The sequence below is a fragment of the Vicia villosa genome, unplaced genomic scaffold (genome assembly GCF_029867415.1).
Source record: "Vicia villosa cultivar HV-30 ecotype Madison, WI unplaced genomic scaffold, Vvil1.0 ctg.002318F_1_1, whole genome shotgun sequence".
Taxonomy (NCBI): domain Eukaryota; kingdom Viridiplantae; phylum Streptophyta; class Magnoliopsida; order Fabales; family Fabaceae; genus Vicia; species Vicia villosa.
Window position 1 is genome coordinate 222,923 of NW_026705893.1, and position 24,026 is coordinate 246,948.

Sequence of the window (24,026 nt, forward strand, 5' to 3'; positions counted from 1 at the left end):
GAAACAAGTTTTCTTCGCCTCAACCTTTCGATCTCTCTCGATCTCTGCTTTCAATGCCTCAACCTTTCGATCTCTCTCGATCTCTGCTTTCAATCTCTCGGTTTCTCCTCTCAGACGAAGCTCCATCGATTTCGATCTCCTTTTCTTCTGTTTCTGTGTTTTTGTAGTTGATGCATCGTTGTTGTTGATGTTGCAGATTCACAGTTGAAGCATGAGGAGGAAGTTGTTGTGGTGATCGGCATCACATTCATTGATGAAGATGACACCAAGAAACGGCGCTTCACCGTGAGATGAAGATGATGATGATGATGAAGTGTGATGGTGAGTTTTTGAGATTGAATCAATATGCGATGTTGTGCGATGAATTTTCTGGTTTAACCATCGTGATTTTTCTGCAGCTTCTGATTGAAGTTGTGAGGAGTTGGTGAATGAATCTTTATTGAAGCTTTTTCTTCTGTGTTTTAGTGATGATTCGAGGATTGAAGGTTCATTGATGAAGGTGATTCTAGGTTGAAGTTGAAGAATATGTGAAGAAGGTTGAGATGGAGGTGGAATCGGCTCAGACTGGAGATTGTTGATTGATGAAGATGAAGATGATGAACGTGATGATTGAAGAGAAGATTGAAGAGTTGTTGAAAAAGTTTGTTACAAATTCGGTTACATTCTCCCCTCCCTTTTCTTTTTCTCCTTTTTGTTATCTGTTATTGATTTTTTCTCGTGAATGAATATTGAAGGTGGTGAAGATGAAGCTCGAGAGAGAAGAAGATTCACGGATTCGAGGTGAGGTCCTCTGAGCTTGTTATCTCCTCTTATGAAGTGAGTTCCCACTCTTTTTTCTCTCGTTTTCTGATTCTGTTTTTCTTTTGTTCGATTCTGAGTTTTTCTTTCGGTTATGAACTCTGATTCTGTTATACTATTCTCTCCTCCTTTCTGTTGTGAATTTTTGTTATGGCTTTTTGTTGAACCGGCTTTTTTTGATATGCGGTGAATGAACCGGCTCCGTTTTATTATGTGATGCAGGATTGAAATTGCGCAGCAGCTCTTGTAGAATCGAATGGAAATTGTGTATGATGCAAGTTATAGCAGGCGTTTTAGACATTAGAACAATAGGCCCCCTTTTTATTATAATTTCTTTGTAATTTGGCTTGACTCTTGTGATGAATGGATTTTTGGACTTTGGTATATTTTTGTAATGGATTGTATGAATTTTTGTAAGTTTGGTGAATGATCTTGAATGATGAACTTGAACATGTAGAAATCGGATGTTTGTATCTTTAAATGGACATAAAAGAACTTGAATTTGAATCTTGAATCTTGAGCCAAATAGCCTTAAACCTTGACTTTGAATATTTGAATCCCATCTTAATTCTCAAATGAACTTAAAATCAATTTCCAAACAATTCACCTTGTATTGCAATCAACAAACAATTGAGCAACATGATAATCCCTCGATCAAGAACAATCCACAACCTCATTTTTTTTGCATCATGCATCTTAGCTTGAATTAAGTTCTTGATGAACAAAATGCCTTGAACGAGATTCGAATAATAGGACCAATTAGACCATCAAATCGAATTCACCCTCTAATCATTGGGACCCTAATTCAATCTTAATTCCTTAATTCAAACCAAACTTGTACGATAAGCCATCAATATATTGAAAGTATAGCGGCGCCTTCATAACCTCGTACAATGACTCAATACCTTGCAATTCATACCATAAGCTTCTTGACTTAATGATCTCGAAACAATGGAAACTCTTTAATTTTTCATGATTTTCGAATGATGAATTAAACGTCTTCCATAACTTATAGCACAGAGAAAGAGGGCAAATTTTGGGGTGCAACAGCTGCCCCTATTCAAACTTCTTGAACCTGGCGAGTGAGAAACGAAAGTTTCGAACTGTTGAGGTGGAAGGAGATTGAATACCAGAATGAACTCGAAAATTTGCGCTCTTGATCAATAGAAGATTCCATCTTGCAATAAGAAAGAATGTACCACCCCATAGGCAGGGGGAAAAAACTTCAATTGATCTGGATAATAAATAAGCTCCAACTTGTAAAAAAGGAGGAACAGGCACCCACAGGCAGGGGAAACACTTCAAATGATCCGGGCATCAAGAGAAGGAACATCTCGACTGATCTGAGTATCAGACGTAGCAGATGTCTCCGAACATGCATCGGGATAGATGTCTTAAGTCGATCTGGGAATCGAAGGAGATACATCGGTTGAATCGGACATCAACTGGTAATAGGTATCTCTGATCTGGGAATCATGATCTGGGAATCTGGGCAGACATCTCTTCTGATGCAATTAAATCATCAGGTAGATATTCCAACTAATCTGGGAATTAGCGGCTAGCTCCTTCGTAAGACCACGGGGATCCGGAGGCGGTTCCTTCAACTGAACTGGAAATCAGGATAGGAACAATATCTCTTCTGAACTGTGTACGCCGGGGAAAGAATGCCTTTAAACTGATCTGGACATGATGCCAGAAAATAAGTAGGACAATCTTCATCTGAATGAGAAAGTCAATCAGGCAAACATCTCCATCTGATCTGATGATATCAGTGGCTTGCTCCTTCGTAAGACCACGGGGATCCGGAGGCGGTTCTTTCAACTAATCTGAATCTGAATATTAGGATAGGAACAGATGTTTCTTCCGAACTGTGTACGCCGGGTAAAGAAAACGTCCTCAACTGATAGTAAGGTATCAGGACTGGGCAAACGAGTTTCTTCTTCTGAACGAACTAAATCGTCAGGGAGTAGATATTTCCAACTGATCTGATGTATCAGAGGGCTTGCTCCTTCGTAAGATCTTGGGGAGATCCGGAGGCGGTTCCTTCAACTAATCTGAATCTGAATATTAGGATAGGAACAGATATCTCTTCCACCGATCTGGGGGCATCGGGAATAGGAATGTCTTTGAACTGATCTGAGCTATGCCAGAAAATAAGTAGAACAATCCTCTTCTGATTCAAAACATCAGGATAAGCGCCTGTAATGACTAGGCGAATATTGCTCTCTAGGGAGCATTTGAATCTGGATAACTTTCCTGTAGAAAGAAACAGATATGATATGATTTATGCATGATGCATGTATGAATGTATATGGAATAACGTTTCCGAGGAGGAAGACGCTACACGCTTAGAGAATGCAATGCGAATGATGCATGATTCGGACGTTGCTTAAGGAGACAACGAAGGAGCACTGAATTGCTGAAGAAGTCCTGGAGAGATTATGGAACTCTGCGGGGAGGACAAGATGAGTGACCAAGGGTCACAACTACGAGCTGGCAAAGATGGATCAGAAATCTGCTGGAGACGATCAAATCTGGATGCGAGCTCTGTTTGGGGAATAAATCCTGCATGGGGATGCCCGGGCAACTTCATTGGAGAAGAAAATTCTCGACATTCTGGGGATGAGGAGATAAGAGCAAGTCGTGGAGATAACTCTGGGGAGGAGTGAACAACCTGCTGTTGTAGGACGCATTCCGCTGGGGAAATCCTTGAAGGAAACAGATTCTGCGGAGGATGCATGTGAATCTCTGCTGAGGAAAGAATTCAGTGGGGAAGATGAATACCTCTGCACAATGATCTGCTAAGGATATGAGAGATCCGCTGGGGATAAGGAACTTAGCGTAAGAACCTTTTGTTAAGACAACTCCACTAGGGAATAAGATGACTCTCTCGGGGAAAACAAGTCAATCTGTTGGGGGGAGAAAACCTTTACTGGGGAGAACGAGGAATTCGGGCAAGAGACCTCATTAAGAGCCTGCTGGGGAATCAGATACCATTCTATCATGATTCAACTGGGGAGAAGACATTCCACCGGGAACAAGACTTCTGTAGCATGGAGAATGCATCAAGATGTGCTTTACTGAGGAAATGAGAATCTTGGAACAAAGAAAGTCTCATCTGAATGTAATCCACTGGGGAATGAGAATCTCTCGTTAGGAAACACTCGTCTGGGGAGTGAGAATCTCTCATGGCTAGGTCCGCCAACATGTTGATGCAAAGCGCTTGCAAGGACCTACCTGCGAGACAAACAAATGAAAATGCCTCAGGATATAGCATGACATCTTTCACAGGGTCTCCTCACATGGCAGAGAACGGTAATGCTCACCCACAATGGGCAAATGCAAGAGCAAATAGATTGTCAGCCATCTTGGCTTTGAAACTTTCCATACAGGCACTGGATTCAATGAGCTGATAGGCAAGCAATGATTAGAACACCAAACAAGTATCGGCCGGAGCATCAAACAAGAATTAGTCCTTCAAGGGAACACCACCAATAAGTGGGATTAATGGGTCAAGCAAGTGTTGACTTCAAAGGGACCAAACAGACATTGGCTTTCATAGTTCTGCATATTCGTGTTGATTGTAAAGATGCTAATCAAGTAATGGGCCTACAGACACATTGGAGTGTATATGACAACTATCTGCAACTGTTGGAAATCCATGACACGAAGGTCAGAAAGGAGATAGACTCACGACACGAGGGTCGGAAAAAAGATATACTCACGACTCGAGGGTCGGAAATGAGATAAACTCACGACACGAGGGTCGGAAAGGAGGTAAACTCACGACGCGAGGGTCGGAAAGGAGATAAACTCACGACGCGAGGGTCGGAAAGGAGATAAACTCACGACGCGAGGGTCGGAAAGGAGATAAACTCACGACGCGAGGGTCGGAAAGGAGATAAACTCACGACGCGAGGGTCGGAAAGGAGGTAAACTCACGACGCGAGGGTCGGAAAGAAGATAAACTCACGACTCGAGGGTCGGAAAGGAGATAAACTCACGACGCGAGGGTCGGAAAGGAGATAAACTCACGACGCGAGGGTCGGAAAGGAGATAAACTCACGACGCGAGGGTCGGAAAGGAGATAAACTCACGACGCGAGGGTCGGAAAGGAGGTAAACTCACGACGCGAGGGTCGGAAAGAAGATAAACTCACGACTCGAGGGTCGGAAAGGAGGTAAACTCACGACTCGAGGGTCGGAAAGGAATCAAACTCACGACACGAGGGTCGGAAAGAAGATGAACTCACGACTCGAGGGTCGGAAAGGAGGTAAACTCACGACTCGAGGGTCGGAAAGGAATAAACTCACGACACGAGGGTCGGAAACTCACGACTCGAGGGTCGGAAAGGATGTAAACTCACGACACGAGGGTCGGAAATGATGTAAACTCACGACTCGAGGGTCGGAAAGGAGGTAAACTCACGACGCGAGGGTCGGAAAGGAGGTAAACTCACGACTCGAGGGTCGGAGAGGAGATAAACTCACGACTCGAGGGTCGGAGAGGAGATAAACTCACGACGCGAGGGTCGGAAAGGAGATAAACTCACGACTCGAGGGTCGGAAAGGAGTTAAACTCACGACGCGAGGGTCGGAAAGGAGATAAACTCACGACGCGAGGGTCGGAAAGCAAGGACTCGATGTCCACGTGACATGACTCTGGTTGAGGGATACCAATAACCAACGCTTGCAACCTCCGGAAGGGATTTGAAAATCACACTGAAATGCAAAGAGATGCCACTAAAGATTGGACTTTCAGCTTCAGGTCATTGAGGATGATGACCCTGATGGTTCTCAAATTCATAAGTTGTTTAGCTCACACCGGAACTTTAAACTGAACACCTCCTGATGAGGAAAAAATGCCAATGCATAGTGTCTTGCCCCCAGCCTGTAAGGACTTTGAAGAGATTCGTCTCGTAAGGACTTTCTGATATCTGTTCATATCAAACTGACTTGCCCCAGTATCAAGAATTTTGGCACCATGCCCCTGTCTGACTTGTATTGGAGGTAGCTTCGATTGCACTTGGGTGAATGCCCCTGATTACTCACCACTTTGAGAGATTCTTCGAATCTTGACCTGATTGCCTCGGATTGAGTAAAAACTTGCTCGACAAAGTATTCAAACGCTTTTGTGCCCCTGAGGGTTATTAGACTTTGAAATATTGCTACCTCTGCTCAACGGAGTTCGGAAGACAACTTGTCCTTCGGGAGGATAAAACTTTTCATCAGAAGTTCATGATGGAAACTTCCTTGATGTCAAGCACTTGTTCACATGCAAAGAATGTTTATTATGAGAAATATAATTCTAATGCAAAGAGCATGTTTGTCTTGAAGTTTAAAGAAACTTTTTGAAAAGATGTCGTAACATCGAGTTTTTTGAAAGAAAGATAGTGTGATACCAACTCAAGCGTTTAGCGGATCTCCTAGGAGTCAGCTTACTGTATTCTCGTGTATAGTCTGCTTTCGAATTAACCCTGCTTCAATTAGGACTTTCAAGGGTTGTAACGTGGTCAGGTTCACGGTTTTTAGAAAAAAAGGATTTTTAGGCTCAAATTATTTGGTGCCCACCCCCTTCATGATGTTCTCCACTCCTAAATTCAGTTAACTTGAAATGAGCATTCATCTTTCAAGAAGAATTTGAAAATGATTGAGGAATCAATGAGGCGTTCGAACGTGGCAGTCACTTTACCTTTTGTTTTTGGTGTCTGATCACACGACTTTGTTCTTTGTTGAGGATCTTTATTTTGTAATCCTTTTTTTTCGCTTTTTGCTTTGCTTTTTTTTTTTCCTAAATTTTGCCTGGACAAATTATTTTGAATTTTGATATGGAAGTCCAGCGGGATGCCCTAACTTTTGCCTAAGTCATTTATTTTCAAGTTGTTGACTTAGCGGGCTTTTTCTTTTTTTTCTTCATTCATTCTTTTCTTTTGAACAAGTCGTGTGATCCTGAATCTCTGATTTGTTGGAAGTGCATAGTGACTGCCTGAGTCTCTGATTGATGAAGAATTACCATTGTGGTATCGTCATATTTTGACCTCCTGATGTGAGGGATAAACCACAACGGCTTTGATGTTGGTCTCGACCTCCTGATGTGAGGGATAATCGTTGTGGATTTGACTTTCCTCAACCTTTTGAAAGACAACCATTGTTATGTCCTTGGATGCGTACTCCTGATGAAATTTGAATGCTCGATCAGGTTAACTGAATACTACCCGCCCATAGGTTGAACGTGAGGGTTTTTTTATTTTGAGAAAAGAAACTCCTACTTCGAAGGCTCAGAGGGGTTATCGAGGGTTTCACTCCCTTATATCTCCAGTGTTTGGGAATTTGAAACAATGCCTGTACATCATCAACAGGGTTTTACTCAAAAGCATACCATTTGAGGTTATTTGGTATTATGTTCATCATTCTCCCTACGGAGTTATCATGCTTTATTAACAGGAGTTAGGTATCACAAAAAGCATAAAAAAACATATAAGAGCAAATGCGAATGGATTTTTTCCAAGACAAACATATCCAATGCATTATGATTACAGTTCAAAAACAAACAAGTTTTGCATACAAACCGTATTGAACAAAGCAAGAAAGCTTAAACATGAACATGCATGATGATTTAAGAAACCAACATTGAGGAGATTCTCTCCGTATGGACCTATTGCTTCAGAAGATCCGTTGCGTCAAAGGAAAACTTCAATTCTATCCTTCAGGTGCGAATGTGATAGCTTTTGAGTCAATCAGGTCTTGTACTTTTTCTTTGAATAGATGACAATCCTCAATCGGATAACCAGATGCCCCAACATGGAAAACACACCAAGCACTACATCAGAACACTTTAGACCACTTCATGGAAGAAGATTTCGACAAAGTCATACAGAAGTTGCAAGTGTCCAGCTTTAGGGATTTGAGTTGTGCCAGTGGTGCACAAACTCAAGATACAAGGCGTCTTGCTTATCCCTCGGCCGGGAGCCCCAAATATAGTGACTGAAACAGAAAACACCATCATGAAGGGAGGAAATTTGTATTACTACCGGCGAATAACAATAACATCTGACGCTTGGCTATCAAACTCATTACTTGGAACACACAACGATTGTTGGAAGGAAACCTCTGGCAGTACCAATTGCAAGTGGTTCTCATGAGTTACTTCCCCGAGGAAGAGCAAACATTCTACTTGCAGCAGATGAAATGGGATTGAGCAGTAGGAACCATTAGGAATAAACTCAAACATCTCTGCATCGAACCAGTCCCGGACTCTTTGTACCTCAACACCTTGTAAGGCTTGACATGATGATCAGGTGCCCCGATAATGGAAAACACCGAGTATTGTCATCCAAATCAGAAGAGCTATCTGTAGTGAGAAAGATCCAAAGCAAGAATCTTAACCACTTAAAATTCCCACAAGCAAGGAAGTAACTCAGATAAAAGGCATTACGATTCTCATCGTCTTGTTTCTATTACTCTTTCCGTCTTGGTTGACAAGCGAGGGCTACAGACAAGGAAACTCCAGGAAGAGGAGACTCAGGATGTGAAGCAGAACCTTGAGCATGAGAGGTATCTATGTAAACCACTTTTGATTACTGCTTGGCAGAAGATTCTGGTGAAGTCACACGGAATTTGTAATGCTTTAGGGATTCAAGCAATGCAAATGGTGCAATGCTCAAGATAGACAATGTCTTGCTTATCCCTCGTGCGGGAGCCCCAAGCAATTTCAAAGACTTGTAGATACTAACATCACAACCAGGTGTCCCAGAATAGAACTCACACCTAGTGTCATCGTCATCAAGTAGAGAATCTGTAGATATCCACACGGTGCGAAGCTTAACCAGTTGCAAATAAAGCAAGCGTGGAAGCAAATGAGCATAAGACAAGTCTTCAAAAAGAAACCCAATTGAGCTTTCACCTTGGATAAAATCCCCACAAAGTTGTTCCATGACCAATCTTTGAGCTCACAACAGTAACAAGTCAAGTGTGCGAGCCTGAAGAGAGCACCAAGTCTGAATAATAGATCCTCGATCCTGAATACCTGTTAAGCATGGAATGTATGAGATGCATGATATGAATGCAATGCCATGTTCATTCGATTTCCAAGGAATTCTCATGTTTTGATTTTTAGCAAGAGATGAAAGAGCTTGACACGAGGCTTAAAGATATGATTCCTTGAAAATGGAAGGAACATGCATGCTAGTATGCTAGTTATTTTTTTTGTACATCATTTTTTGGAAAGTAAATATGCAATGATGCAAAGTGGTGGGACTTGTTGCCGCCCACCAGGCATTCTGCACTGCCGGTAACACACATAGTACAAAGCCAAAGGTTCGGCCCCAAATGATATACCACACGGAACATAGAATGTCAATCCACGGAACCAAAGCCCATAGTCAATAACACACTGGAATAGAACACAGATCACCAATCGAACAAGAACCATAGTACCCCACGAACAGGAACCAATAGTACACTCGAACGAGAACAGCGGTAACCCTCGATCAAGAACCAAAGTCACCATCAATGTACCTGTTAAGCAATGATTGATTCCCGCCCCACTCACGGGTAAAATCTAGGCCAAGGTAAGGTCATGAAACGCAGTATACGGTCCGCCCGAAGGTAAGCATCATCACAGCGCGAAAGCGGGTGACGATAATACCTCCGTTTGAAACCACTACTCTGCTCGTGGTCACATAATCCATCCCGAGACGTACACCTCGAGACAAACCATGCTCCCACTCTATCCTAGGGTTCCTATGGTTCACACATAGCCTTGGTATTGGGCCTTTTACCTCTTGAAACACCCACCCAACAGACAGAGATCCAGCCAGTCCAGAATATGATGCAGAAAAGTAAAAGCGCACATAGAATGCAATGCAAACAGGTAAATATGCAAAGCAATAAAAGCACCCAAAGATAAACACACAAGCGCTAGGATCGACTCGCTAGGTCCAGACCAGCAACAGGTCAAGACGTCCCCAGCAGAGTCGCCAGCTGTCGCTACCGCGAAAACTAACAGAGTCGCCACTAACATATTTATCCTGAAAAGGAAGGGAATGCCAGCAAACCACAAAACAAAACAACGGTCTCACGACCAGAGAAAAGGGTAAGGGAGTCGGTTACGCGAGGGGAAGGTGCTAGCACCCCTCGCGCCCATCGTACTCGATGGTATCCATGCATGTGTCTAACACTATGGGTGTGTAACAAATCTATGCTAATCTGGACTAAAATGAATGCAGAATGTAGGGAAAATAAAGGATTGTGCTCGCACGGGCCCTACCCCGCTGCCTACGTATCTGTTTTGCAGAATCAGAGCTACCGTAGCTCGGCTAACTAATTTCTGTTTGTTTTGTGTTTTTTAGGTGAACGAGTTACATTCACACTCCGCTGCTCGACCTTTGGAGGCTTATGCTTGGGAATGGAGCGGAAATAACAAGTTCTTAAGAAAAGAAAATCAAAGAGTGTGGTTTGTGTTTTAAAGAATGCATGAGGAAGACCTAAGCTACGGGGGAAAGCTTGCTACCTAATGTTATCATACAAAGGGTACAAGTCTAAGCTAAGCTATCAACCTACGAGGGAAAAGGCAAAAGCACACAATGAGCACACAAACGAGCATCCGCTCGTAAAGCAAACAAAACCAACGGTACTGACCGAATGGTAGAAAAGCGGTCCCGCCATAGCCAAGGGGAGCAACTCAACCCAAGTCAACCAAGCATTAGACCTCGTGAAAATGATCGGGCCATAGACAAGAGGGCGGACCCCTCTCAGCAACCAAGCCGTCACGGATCGTAAAGGAAAACGGTGCGTGCGTACACCGAGCATCAACGTCGAGCGACGCGAGCTATAAGAAAGGCGGGGGTCCGGCTGCATGAACCCTTTTCCTGACATACTCGATAACAAGATCTTGTGCAGGTTCAGAAGCGAGCCACGCGTAGCGTGCGCATACTGAACAGACTCGATGAGACTAGGCGGGGGTTGATTACGAACCCTTGACCGCATGCCTTCCATGAGGACTTAACGGAGTGCCATATAGGACTTATTACACCGTGACTCCCTGCCGCAAAGCACAAATGTAAACACACCAACAAAAACAGAGCCTCTTTCGAGGGCTTGGCCAGATGCATGTCTAAGTCCTACTTCTCATGTTATAGGATGATGCGAGAAAGCGGTAAAAGGGACAAGGAGACAATACTGAACGGATAGCAAATCCGCAATGAGCTAGCAAGCGTAAGCAGAGAAGTCCGAAATACTTCGCGTAAGCCATCATCAAGCAAAGCAAGTCAGAAAGCGTCGTCGTGAAAATAAGTCACAAGCGACATGTGGCACACGTCGAGCATAACCACATAAACAACCTGCAAGGGAAACAATCCAGACAATACAAGAGTATACATCTCAATGAATGAGAGATCAGGTAACTGGCATCGGAAATAAGTTCGTATCCCACAAATAAAGTGGAACACGACTCGAATCAATCGCACTGGAAGCGAATTCGTGTCCCACAAGTAAAGTGGAACACGAAACAAGTCGAATCGCAATCAAAGGCTCTCTCGAAGTACCTCGCACATCTCAACAACCAAATCAGTAATAACAAGGAGGCACGCACCGCCATAGAAAATAATAGGAATTAAATTCTAAGTAAATCCTAAAACAAAAATATAACAAAATTAAATTGTTTTTTTATGACATTTTCATCTAACAATAATAGAACAAAACTATGTACAAAACAATCAAATTCTAACAAAGAAATATTACATGTTTTTTATTATCTCTTCATCAACCAAAAAATTAACAAAATTCAATGATTCTATATTCTATTATCATGTCAAAATCTAACAAAAAAATTGTTTTTATGTCATTCATTATGCTAAAAATAATGGAAAGCAAACTAGTTAAAAAACTAAAACTAATGTGAATTTTATATGAAACAGAGGGGTTTAAGTGTGAGAATCATGGTGTACATAGTGAATCAGACGCAGGCCCTAAAGTATTGCAGGCCCAAACTCGGTTTTTTGTAGCAATCAGCAAAAAGAAGGTGCGTGGGCTCATTCTGGAGGTGTGAATCTGGCAATTTCGTTTAGGCCCAAAGTTTGTTGATCCACCATGATTATGATTTTCAGATTTTTATTCACATTTTATTATCAGGTTTTTTTCTTAATTAACATCAATTAACTAATCAGATTTCTACCTAATTCTCTACTAATCACAATTACCTTCAGTTAATTTCAATTAAGAGAAAAGACTAATACAAAAGGGGATTAGGGTTTACGTGTGTGACTATCAAACTTCATGTTCTCTTCTCCTCATTCATGGCGGCGACGGCGGCTCATCTTCTTCTCCGATCAAACTCGTTAACGCCGCCGCGAGAGATTTCTCCTCCGCCTCACATCTCATCTTAATCTCTCACTCTCTCCGACTTCGTTCTCAAACAATCGTCTCCGGACTCAGCTCTCTGATTGTCTGAACGAAACAAGTTTTCTTCGCCTCAACCTTTCGATCTCTCTCGATCTCTGCTTTCAATGCCTCAACCTTTCGATCTCTCTCGATCTCTGCTTTCAATCTCTCGGTTTCTCCTCTCAGACGAAGCTCCATCGATTTCGATCTCCTTTTCTTCTGTTTCTGTGTTTTTGTAGTTGATGCATCGTTGTTGTTGATGTTGCAGATTCACAGTTGAAGCATGAGGAGGAAGTTGTTGTGGTGATCGGCATCACATTCATTGATGAAGATGACACCAAGAAACGGCGCTTCACCGTGAGATGAAGATGATGATGATGATGAAGTGTGATGGTGAGTTTTTGAGATTGAATCAATATGCGATGTTGTGCGATGAATTTTCTGGTTTAACCATCGTGATTTTTCTGCAGCTTCTGATTGAAGTTGTGAGGAGTTGGTGAATGAATCTTTATTGAAGCTTTTTCTTCTGTGTTTTAGTGATGATTCGAGGATTGAAGGTTCATTGATGAAGGTGATTCTAGGTTGAAGTTGAAGAATATGTGAAGAAGGTTGAGATGGAGGTGGAATCGGCTCAGACTGGAGATTGTTGATTGATGAAGATGAAGATGATGAACGTGATGATTGAAGAGAAGATTGAAGAGTTGTTGAAAAAGTTTGTTACAAATTCGGTTACATTCTCCCCTCCCTTTTCTTTTTCTCCTTTTTGTTATCTGTTATTGATTTTTTCTCGTGAATGAATATTGAAGGTGGTGAAGATGAAGCTCGAGAGAGAAGAAGATTCACGGATTCGAGGTGAGGTCCTCTGAGCTTGTTATCTCCTCTTATGAAGTGAGTTCCCACTCTTTTTTCTCTCGTTTTCTGACTCTGTTTTTCTTTTGTTCGATTCTGAGTTTTTCTTTCGGTTATGAACTCTGATTCTGTTATACTATTCTCTCCTCCTTTCTGTTGTGAATTTTTGTTATGGCTTTTTGTTGAACCGGCTTTTTTTGATATGCGGTGAATGAACCGGCTCCGTTTTATTATGTGATGCAGGATTGAAATTGCGCAGCAGCTCTTGTAGAATCGAATGGAAATTGTGTATGATGCAAGTTATAGCAGGCGTTTTAGACATTAGAACAATAGGCCCCCTTTTTATCATAATTTCTTTGTAATTTGGCTTGACTCTTGTGATGAATGGATTTTTGGACTTTGGTATATTTTTGTAATGGATTGTATGAATTTTTGTAAGTTTGGTGAATGATCTTGAATGATGAACTTGAACATGTAGAAATCGGATGTTTGTATCTTTAAATGGACATAAAAGAACTTGAATTTGAATCTTGAATCTTGAGCCAAATAGTCTTAAACCTTGACTTTGAATATTTGAATCCCATCTTAATTCTCAAATGAACTTAAAATCAATTTCCAAACAATTCACCTTGTATTGCAATCAACAAACAATTGAGCAACATGATAATCCCTCGATCAAGAACAATCCACAACCTCATTTTTTTTGCATCATGCATCTTAGCTTGAATTAAGTTCTTGATGAACAAAATGCCTTGAACGAGATTCGAATAATAGGACCAATTAGACCATCAAATCGAATTCACCCTCTAATCATTGGGACCCTAATTCAATCTTAATTCCTTAATTCAAACCAAACTTGTACGATAAGCCATCAATATATTGAAAGTATAGCGGCGCCTTCATAACCTCGTACAATGACTCAATACCTTGCAATTCATACCATAAGCTTCTTGACTTAATGATCTCGAAACAATGGAAACTCTTTAATTTTTCATGATTTTCGAATGATGAATTAAACGTCTTCCATAACTTATAGCACAGAGAAAGAGGGCAAATTTTGGGGTGCAACAGTAATACTAGTAGATATAAATATGAAACAATAATTTAGATCTTCTTGTTGACACCGTTGCTATTAGTATTGTCAACTTGCTTCACTTCCACCAGCCTCTCACCATACTCAGGTCTCATGAAATAAATATGCAACGAAACATTACTATAACATTTTATAAAAAATATCAATATGAACAGATTGTATTTTTCAGAATCATGAATTTTGCTATAGATTAGCTACGATTTTAGCTATAGTAATAAGCTAAGAAATTTTATAGTCTGAAGTATCATGTTGACTTTAGCCACGTGACATGCCACGTCAGTATATTTGACAGGTGGCACTGCCACATGTTAGTGTCACATCAGCTCTGTTAACGAACGTTAGCAGGAGAGATCAAAAGTGCATGTGGATGGAAAATTTTAGATGGATCATTCTGGAGGAAATGTTTAGAGAGACTAAAAACGAAATCTAACATCTTTAGAGGGCAAAAAATATATTTAACCCTATAATTTATTAGAATATGACAAAATAAAGAAAAAAATAAATTATAAAATATATAATAATAAATGACTAGATGGCTAAATATTATCACAATGAATCTTCTCCTTCAATCCTTCCTTCTTCTTCAACAAAAACACATATGAAGAAGATAATTAAGATAAAATAATAAATAGAGAGAAAATGATAAATAGAAGAAGAGAGAGAGAGAGAGAGAAAATATTAGAGAGAGATAGAGACACAAATGAGAAGGAGATAGTTGGAGAGAAAATATTAGAAGGAGATGATCCAAATCCATTTTCACATAAAGAAATAGAAAAAACAAATGAAAAATAATCCTTAAATTATTGAAAGAAATAGAGAAAACAATGAAAAATATAATTAATAGATTAAAAAATTAATCAAAAATGTTAGATTAATTCCTTTAAAATGGGTGATAATAGTTAAGAAAAGTCAACATTAAAAATGGAGAGAATCAAAATGCATGGAAATGGAATGATGATGATAAACACAAAAAGATTCAACTATTATAATTAGTTCTAATAGATAAATGTATATTTGACATAATCCCACTAAGCAGATGTGCTACATAAATTAACCTATGATTCAAATTTCAAAACGGTACCTTACAATAACATCATTCACGCCTTGTGACAGAAAGTGCAAACTGAATAACGAATAGTAAATGCTGAACTAACAGCAAACATAAAGTGGTAAAACTTTTTCTCATCTTTTCACTTTTGTTGATTTTGCTTTTGGCAGGCACAAGAAGATAACTGAATACATAGTGTGGCCGTAACATGAAAAAAGAAAGGTAGACACTATGTGCTTTTCTTGCACTACATAGCATGGCTCTTCCATTTGAGGATTTTGACTTCACTAAGAGGTACGAAATGAGTGCAAGACATGCTTAGAAAAGCAAGCAAAATGTGCTAGTGAGACTTGGTTTGCTCCTCAAAAAGGACACAAACTAGCTACCTTTAAATATTGTATTCATTATCATATGTTTGTTTTTAGCTTTCAAGTCAAGTATATTATGACATGCATGATGGCAACGATGAGACATTGATGCTTTTGTATCAAAAGAAAATGTATGAATCACCATGGGCCATCCTTTGGTTCAATGTTTTGTGTGCAAATTGAATATCATCTACATGCATCCTTTAGTTCAATATTTTGGGTGTAAAATGAATATCATCCACGTACAACTCTTGAGATTAATTTTTTAAATCGGATAGCATAACAAAGGACTTCATAACTCTTTTTCAATAAATACAATTCAAAAGTTTAAGTGTTGTTATAAAAAAATTTCATTGATCTTATTTTAATTCCCTCGTATATATATATATATATATATATATATATATATATATATATATATATATATATATATATATATATATATATATATATATATATATATATATAGTTTGTTTAAAAAGGAATCTTGTTATGATTCTCTAAATATGTTTTCTATAGTGTGGTGAGTATTTGAATTTTCTAATTTTATATGATAATATTAAATTGAGTTTGCAATAGAAGAGATTGATCACAAATTTGAGGTATTTTAAATTTGTGGTGATTGATTTCAAAATCTCATTAGAAAGATTTGTGAGAACGCAATGCATTTGGCATTGAGATTTATTTGATGTTTATAAGAGGCATGTTTCAACCTTTTGTGTATGTCTGTCATTGGAGAAGTTTTTAGAGAGAGAGAAATTTAGAGACATAAAAGGAGAGATTCTTATGATTTTTTATTCTAAGAGTTAGAAGATATTTAGGGTATATAAAAGAAATGGAAACACTTAACAAGTTGGGTGTGTGACTCAAATATTGAGTGCGAGACGGATTGAGAAACACTTACACTAGTACAAAAAGAACAATATAGTTTTAAAATTTACACCCAATATTCTAAAAACGGGTGTAAATAAGAAACTTGATGGCAATTTTGTAAATACAATTTCATTTTAAGTATTAACATGTGACAAATTACACTCTATTTATTAAAAATCGGGTGTAAATTAAAAATATTATTATTATCGGATCCCAATTACTCCATTAAATTTAAAACTGGTGTAAATTTAAGCTAAATCTGCAATCAAGTTTCCAACATTATTGACACATCTAAACCTACAAGAGAGTTTCCAACATACAACTATTCAGATCGCAGCAACGCAACACACAGAACCCATCATCCATCTGCAGCACATCGACACAACCTTATCCTTCAAGCAGATTCAACAGCAACCATGCATCAACAACGGAAGCACAACCTACAGATCCTCCGTCTTTAATATCAACTTTCAGCACTGATTTCCTCTGATCTTCAACGCAATCGCAAACACCGACGCGAGCTTCACCTCACAGACCACATCATCATCATCGGCGAAAACCGACACACACAACTGCAACGATTCGAGAACGCAGCTGAGCTCAATCCAGCAACGTCATCGATCATCGTTATCTGATTCAATCTGCAATAACGATTCAGGACACTTCTCCGACGATATTTTCGTTCATTTTTAACCAAAACCAAAGCCACCCTAATTCTCACCCTCAAAACGAGGTTGAGATTCTATCTGATTACTAATCAAGTGTTAGTTTTCTTGCGTGCGTGTATCACACCTAAGTAAGTTCTCACTGTTCCTCTTGCATATTTAACTCTGAATTTTATGATTCTTTTTTCTTGTAATTTCTCAACAATTTGTTTATGCTAAATGTAAAATTAATAGGTAAATTTGAACTTTCAAGTGTGAGATACAGATGCATGGAAAGTGTTTGTAAAAATGTCTGTTTGAACTTTGACCAACCATTGTTTCAAGAATTATTAAATCAAGCAGAAGAAGAATTCGGATATGATCATCCAATGGGTGGTCTTACAATCCCATGCAGTTAATGACATAGAAGGACGTAGGTCCTGTAGCACTTCTTCTTGCTGTAACTCTGCTATCTTAAACTTCAGTTGTGTGTGTGCCAACATTTGCTCCTTCAGTCCTACTGGGAGTCCATTTTTGCTAGCATATTGTAGTATTTTATTGAAGGCATCCCTCTGTGAAACACATAAGTATTTCTCATCATTGCATAGATTTTAGCCTATTATTAATCCTTCTATCATATTGATTTTAGTGTTATTGAATGCAATGCTTAGTCAAGTATTAAATTACCATAAAAATCTTCCTAAAATTTACCATGGCAAAAGTTCGGACAGAGCTATGGACCACCAAATTTGTCATGTTTCCAATAATATTAGCAGTGAGGCCGACGTTAAACAGCATATAAAATATATTGAAAACCTTCTCAGTTGTATTTTCGGGTGATTCGTGATGGTAAGCCAACCAAAAATACACGCAGCCTGTGAAGTGTACTTCAAATAGCGTAACCTATGGTAAACCAACAAAAGTGAAGTACCAAATTAAGAACCTAAATTTGACAATTTGATGGTTATATCTTAATTGAGTCTTTACTCATAAAGAAACTTTTTGGGCTTAGTTTCGTTGGATATAACAGGCAAGTTTCAATGAGTTAGAAGCTCATCATAGAGCTTAGTTTCATTTGATATATAATTGACTAGTTTCAATAAGCCAGAAACAGTTTTAATGCACCTTTGTTTTCGTTGTTGCAATGGTATGCTTGTTCAAGATCCTACTAGAGGTGGTCATACTGTGGATGATATTTTTGATCAGGCTAGGCAAGTAGCTATTGATGCTCCTACTGAAAATTCTTCAAGTTCAAGAAGTTTTACTGGAACAGTCAGATTGCTTTTTCTGGAGAGTCTTTGTCTTCCGCTCCTCAGCATGAACTTCAGAAGATTGCCCAAAGGTTTGAAGATAAGATTTTTACTTCTGCAACAAGCCAGGTATATCTCTAATTACAAGCCACATGATTATTTAATTATAATTACTAGCACAAACTCATACCATATGGAAGATTGACAATTTATTGTTGCATTCTCAAATTTCAGTCTCATTATCAAAAGCCTTTCTTAAAATTCAAATTCAACTACTCCGCTCTTGTTATTCATCGGAACCCGCCGTTGGCTGCTAAACTACAATAACTATCAAGTTCAAGGGATTTTCTTGTTAATTTCTACCATTTTGTGTTCATCAAAAACCCACAACATCAAGTTGCGAAACACCTCTCTTTCTTGGAATTGGAGGCGAGGTTCTCTCATTCTCTTTTTTGGAATTGGAGGTTCTTTCTTTTCATGCTTTAATTAGTTTTTATTTTCCGTTGACATGACAGGGTTTAGACATCTATGGAAGAATTTATTTGAATGAACAAGGGATTAATGCGAAGGTTTTTTTTATCCATGTGCTTCTCAGTAAGTCCACCATGACCATTTGTTTGTATAATCTGATTGGAAAGTGCCAAGGGTGATGTCCAAGTCTCATCATTGAGATTTGAGTGTGAATGGTGATATATTACTCCAGTATAGTGGGCCATCAAAATATATGGCTGTTCTAATCCTTTTCTATCATTCTGATGTGATATATTATACCACTATAGATGGATTTTCTGCATAATTTCATGCAAAACTTGCAACTTTTTTGTCTCTGTTCACAACAGACATCATTTATCCAATCTTGATTTCTTTTTGCATCTTATGTACTCATGTGTTCCATTATTGCAAAGAGGAGTTTCTTAATGGTGTTTTGATTACATTTTTTCTGTATATCTTTTGAAGGGGTATTTGGAAAATACAGAAAAAGATAGAATCAAGAGATTGATAAGGTTGAAGCCTCCTACTGAGTTCTGAGTGAGAAATTCTGAGGCAGTCATTATAGAACGATTGGTTTGAGTTGTGTGTTGAGCATCTTGTGAGTTAGAATGGCATGTAACAGAAGCCAGGCAGATTTTCTTTTTCCTTTTTATTCTTGCCTTGTGTCAATTGCACTCCATCGTTTTTATATTATGGATACACATTTCTATTTCATGCATGGAAAACAATAATTATATGCCACTGGTCCAATGTTCCAGATATGTAACATTCTTGGTAACTGGTTCTCACAATCTTAGAGATGTAACATTCTTGATAAGTACTTGTTTCACATATGCATCCCACTATACACATTCAACCTATCTTATTTCTACCATAAACATGTGCTAAGTGTTATGACTATATGTGAATAGCATGCGGGGATCTTGGGTTTCATCGTGTTTTTGCTTTAGTTGGAATATGGGCACGAGTTATTGAAAACACCTTTTTTAAGAAAAAAAGTACAGTTTCGGAAATGAACTTTCGAAAACACCTTTTTCTTCACCCACCTCCTAACCTTCTTGGCCACCTCTGGTAATTTACCACAATACCCCTATTTTCGGAAGTTCATTTCCGAAACTGTACTTTTTTTCTTAAAAAAGGTGTTTTCGGAAATGTATCTCCGAAAAAGTGTTTTTTTTAATATAAAATATTAATTTCGGAGATGCATCTCCGAAATAAAGTTATTTTTCAAAAAATGTGGTGTTCTCGGAAGTTCATCTCCGAATTCACCCCCTTGGAGGAATTCGAAAATGCACTTCCGAAAAAAGGTCTGGACAGAAGAAAAATAACAAACAAGAGCCACGGCCACCACCACCACGGCCTGATCCTGCAGCATTGATGGATGATTGTTGAGAATGTGCAGGAGATGGTTGACTCCGGCGATTATCGGAGTGATTTCCTCCACCGCAGCGAGACATTGCGTTGAAAGCGGTAACAACAGAAATAAAATGTGTGAGTAGAGAAAAAGAGTAAAGATGGAAAACGATTCGGATGTGATTGAAAAAAAATGGGTAAGAGAGTGGTGGGGAGAAAAAAAGGCTTCCAAATTTCAAAAGGTTTTTTTATTCTTTTAATAAAAATACGTACTACTGTAAGTAACAAAATGGAATTAGCGCGTGGCTTTGGAGCTTCCCAATTTTTGTTACGTATTAGGACAGAGATCGTTTGAGTTCTTAACGATAAAGAATAAAATGGTTTATGGCAGATGGCGAACAACCGGAGCTGCAACAACAGACGGAGGAGAGGTAACCGGGGCCGGAACATATGACGGAGGAGGTGGATGTCCGGAGGAAGAAGAATCGGAGGTACGTCCACCGCGAGACAAAGGAGCCAATCAATGTAAGCTATAGTTTATCATTATCATCAGGGGACGTCATTACAAAAAAATCAAACAAAGGGGTGCGCTGGGAAAGTCAAAGTTCTATGTTTATAATCCAGAAGATGGATAGTGTTCGCGGCGATGAAATCCAAGAATCTACATATTGAAATCAGAACAATCCAAAAACTAAGATGATAAATCCAATACAAAAACACTGTGCGATACAATCCGAAATCAGAACAAAACAAAACAAAACACGTCAAACAAAACAAAAACACGTTATTCTGCCCGACGAGCGTTACAAAATACATATCAAACAAAATAAAAACACGTTATTCTTCCCGACGAGCGAACTCCTCCGAATGAAGATAATTATACCAATCCTCATCCCACTCAGTATCAGAACCATCAGCGTTGATCACGCCTGAAGACTGAGTCTGCACGTCCGAGCCATGGACCCCTAGGGGACGAGAAGCAGAACCAGTCAAAACCTCCTTCTTCTCCTTCACCTTCTTCTTCTTCTCCTTCACCTCCTTCTTTGAAAGGTCCATGAGACCTCCTTTTATAAAAGAAGAAAGGGACACAAACTTCAAAGAAACAGGCACAATAAACAAAGGCGTTAAAAATAAAGTACTTGCAAATTAAAACGGACACTCCCTACCCTCTCTAGAAGACGCAGTCCTGCGTGCTGGTTGATTGTCTGACATGTTCCTGTAAACAATTGAAATCGATTAATATGCGAGACAAAATAAAAAACAAAAAAATTTGAACTTCTGATACATTTCGGAAGTTCATTTCCGAAAACTGGGATGGAGGTGTTTTCGGAAATGAACTTCCGAAACACCCCTGCGATGCAACTTCCATGGCAGACCCCTAAACCAAACTTCAAACCAAATCAAAATGCTTCTAAACAACCTAAATACTACTAACAACCTAACCATATATCATTTATGCAATTAAAACCCTAAATAACATGCATTTGAATAATAGATCTAAAAATTTCAAAACTTACAAAGTGTTAGGATTGAGGGTTTTTGAATGTTGTTTAGCAGTGTGATTGGAGCCTTGATGCAGCTTTGGAATTTTGTTTGCACAAATTTTCGCCTTTGCCACTTTTTGTTTTGATTTAGGGTAAATGATTGCGGGAGGGGGAGTGTTTTGATAAATCTGCAGAAATCGCAGTATTTCGGAAGTGCACTTCCGAAATGATGTTTTCGGAAGTGCACTTCCGAAATAAGTCAATTTTTTCAAAAAAAGACGCTTTCGGAAATGAACTTCCAAAGCAGGGGTATTTTGGAATTTTCGCTGGGGGAGGTGGCTAAAGAAATTTTCTATATCTTTAGTATGATTGAAAAATATAACCAAAAAAAATTAAAAAATGAAATAAAAATGGTTTTTTATGTTAAAATTTTTAGTCTCTTCCTCTTATAAAAGTAGGAGAATGCATTATATTATAAGGGAGAAAGAGAAAATAATGAGTCGGACTAAGTCAAGTGAAAATAAGAATAAAGTCAATATTTTGACCAGCTCAAATTGTGTTTTAAATCATAAATAATAATAGATAACATATGAAAATTATGGAGTAGTAATTTTTTGGTAGTAAATGTTTTCTCGTAATTACCATTTAAAATGTATGAGACAATAAGATAACATATGAAAATTAAAGATCCTCTTTATGAAGTTTTATTACATAAATCTCAAGATATACTTAATGTTTTGTCTATAATATCTCTAACTAAACTTAAAGACACTTCAATTGGGGGCAAGTTTTCCTCTAATTTTATTTGGTGTTTCTACTTTTTTAAGCATTGATATATTTAACAAGAGAATTTCTTTGGCCACCTCCCAACCTTCTAGCTCACCTCTGGTGAAAAACCCAGAATACCCCTGACTTCGGAAATGAACTTCCGAAATGCAAAGAAAAGGTGTTTTCGGAGATGCATCTCCGAAAGCGCCTTTTTTTTAAAAAAATTTGACTTATTTCGGAAATACACTTCCGAAAACACCATTTCGGAAGTTCATTTCCGAAATATTCTGCGTTTTTCAGATTAAGCAAAACAGCCCCCTCCCCCAAATCATTTACCCTAAACTTCTTCCAAACTCACACCCCAAGAGATTTTTGTGCAAACCAGTTCCAAGCTACCTCAAAGGCTCCATCTACTTGCTCTATTACATTCAAAAGTCCTCCAATCCATTCAATCGGTAAGCATTTTGATTTTAAGATCTATGATTAAAATGTATATTAGGGTATTTACAAATAGCAAAAAATGTATTAGGTTAGGTTTATACTGATATTTAGGATGTTTAGAATGTGTAGACATAGGTTTGATGTTTGGTTTAGGGGTCTGCCATTGGAGGTTGCAGAGAAGTTCTGCGCAGGGGTGTTTCGGAAGTTCATTTCCGAAAACACCTCCATCCCAGTTTTCGGAAATGAACTTCCGAACTGTATCAGAAGTTCAATTTTTTTTGTTTCTTCTTTTGTCTCGCATATTAATCGATTTCAATTGTTTACAGGAACATGTCAGGCAACCAACCAACACGCATCAGACAGGGGAGAGAGTCTCAGACTGCGTCGGCTAGACGCGAGCGGGCGGCGGCGCAGCTGGAGTCGGCCCAGGGACGGGGGCAGGGCCGGGGACGCCGTGTGCGAGTTCCCGTGGAGATGGGCGAGGGTACCTCTACATCAGGATCTAGGAGTAGGCTGGCTCGGGTATCTTCTTCCCGCCAGCGAGAGGAGGAGGAGGAGGAGGAGGAGGTGGCCGTGCCATACCACGAGGCGGAGGGTGTACCGGATGTTGACCCTCCAGCCGGGGAGGAGGACGAGCAGGAGGATGGCTATCCGGGAGGACCCTTTGACACTTCCGTGCTGATTCACTACCACGATCACGTCGCTCGGCGGATCTGGGAGGGAGAGGTATTTTTTTAATTTACCCGTTTATTTGTCTCCATTTTTTATAATCTAACAGTTTATTTGTCGCTTATTTAATATATGGTCGCTTATTTAATATATGTCGCTTTTTTTTTTTGTAACAGGAGAGAGAGCCGCTGAAAATGGTCAACCACGCCCGCAAGATTTTCAGTCTGTTTAAACCAGCAGCTGAGTGGTTTAACGACCATGTGCGAGGTTCAGGGCTCAGCGGGCTCTGCATGACGGGGTACACCACCATCAGCACCGGCATGCAGGGGGCATTTGTGGAGCGCTGGCACAAGGAGACGTCCTCTTTCCACTTGCCGGTTGGGGAGATGACGATCACCTTGCACGACGTGCAGTGTCTTCTCCACCTGCCAATTAGGGGGCCGCTGTTGACCCACTCCAAGATCCAGAGGGTGGAGGCCATTGAGTGGATGATGCTCTACTTGGGCATGGAGCACGAG

General features: G+C 39.4%; 1 long non-coding RNA gene across 4 annotated transcripts; it reads left to right on the top strand.

Annotated features, from left to right (window-relative positions):
- Nucleotides 1–16,679: 16,679 nt before the first annotated feature.
- LOC131638457 (uncharacterized) lies at nucleotides 16,680–19,867 on the top strand. Of its 4 annotated transcripts, none has more exons than XR_009294675.1 (4): nucleotides 16,680–18,430; nucleotides 18,536–18,735; nucleotides 18,817–18,895; nucleotides 19,259–19,867. It is a non-coding gene; the product is annotated as an uncharacterized LOC131638457 (long non-coding RNA). The 4 variants fall into 4 exon arrangements; XR_009294674.1 differs by having other exon boundaries at nucleotides 16,680–17,203; nucleotides 17,307–18,430; nucleotides 18,536–18,895; XR_009294673.1 differs by having other exon boundaries at nucleotides 16,680–17,203; nucleotides 18,258–18,430; nucleotides 18,536–18,895.
- Nucleotides 19,868–24,026: the final 4,159 nt, after the last annotated feature.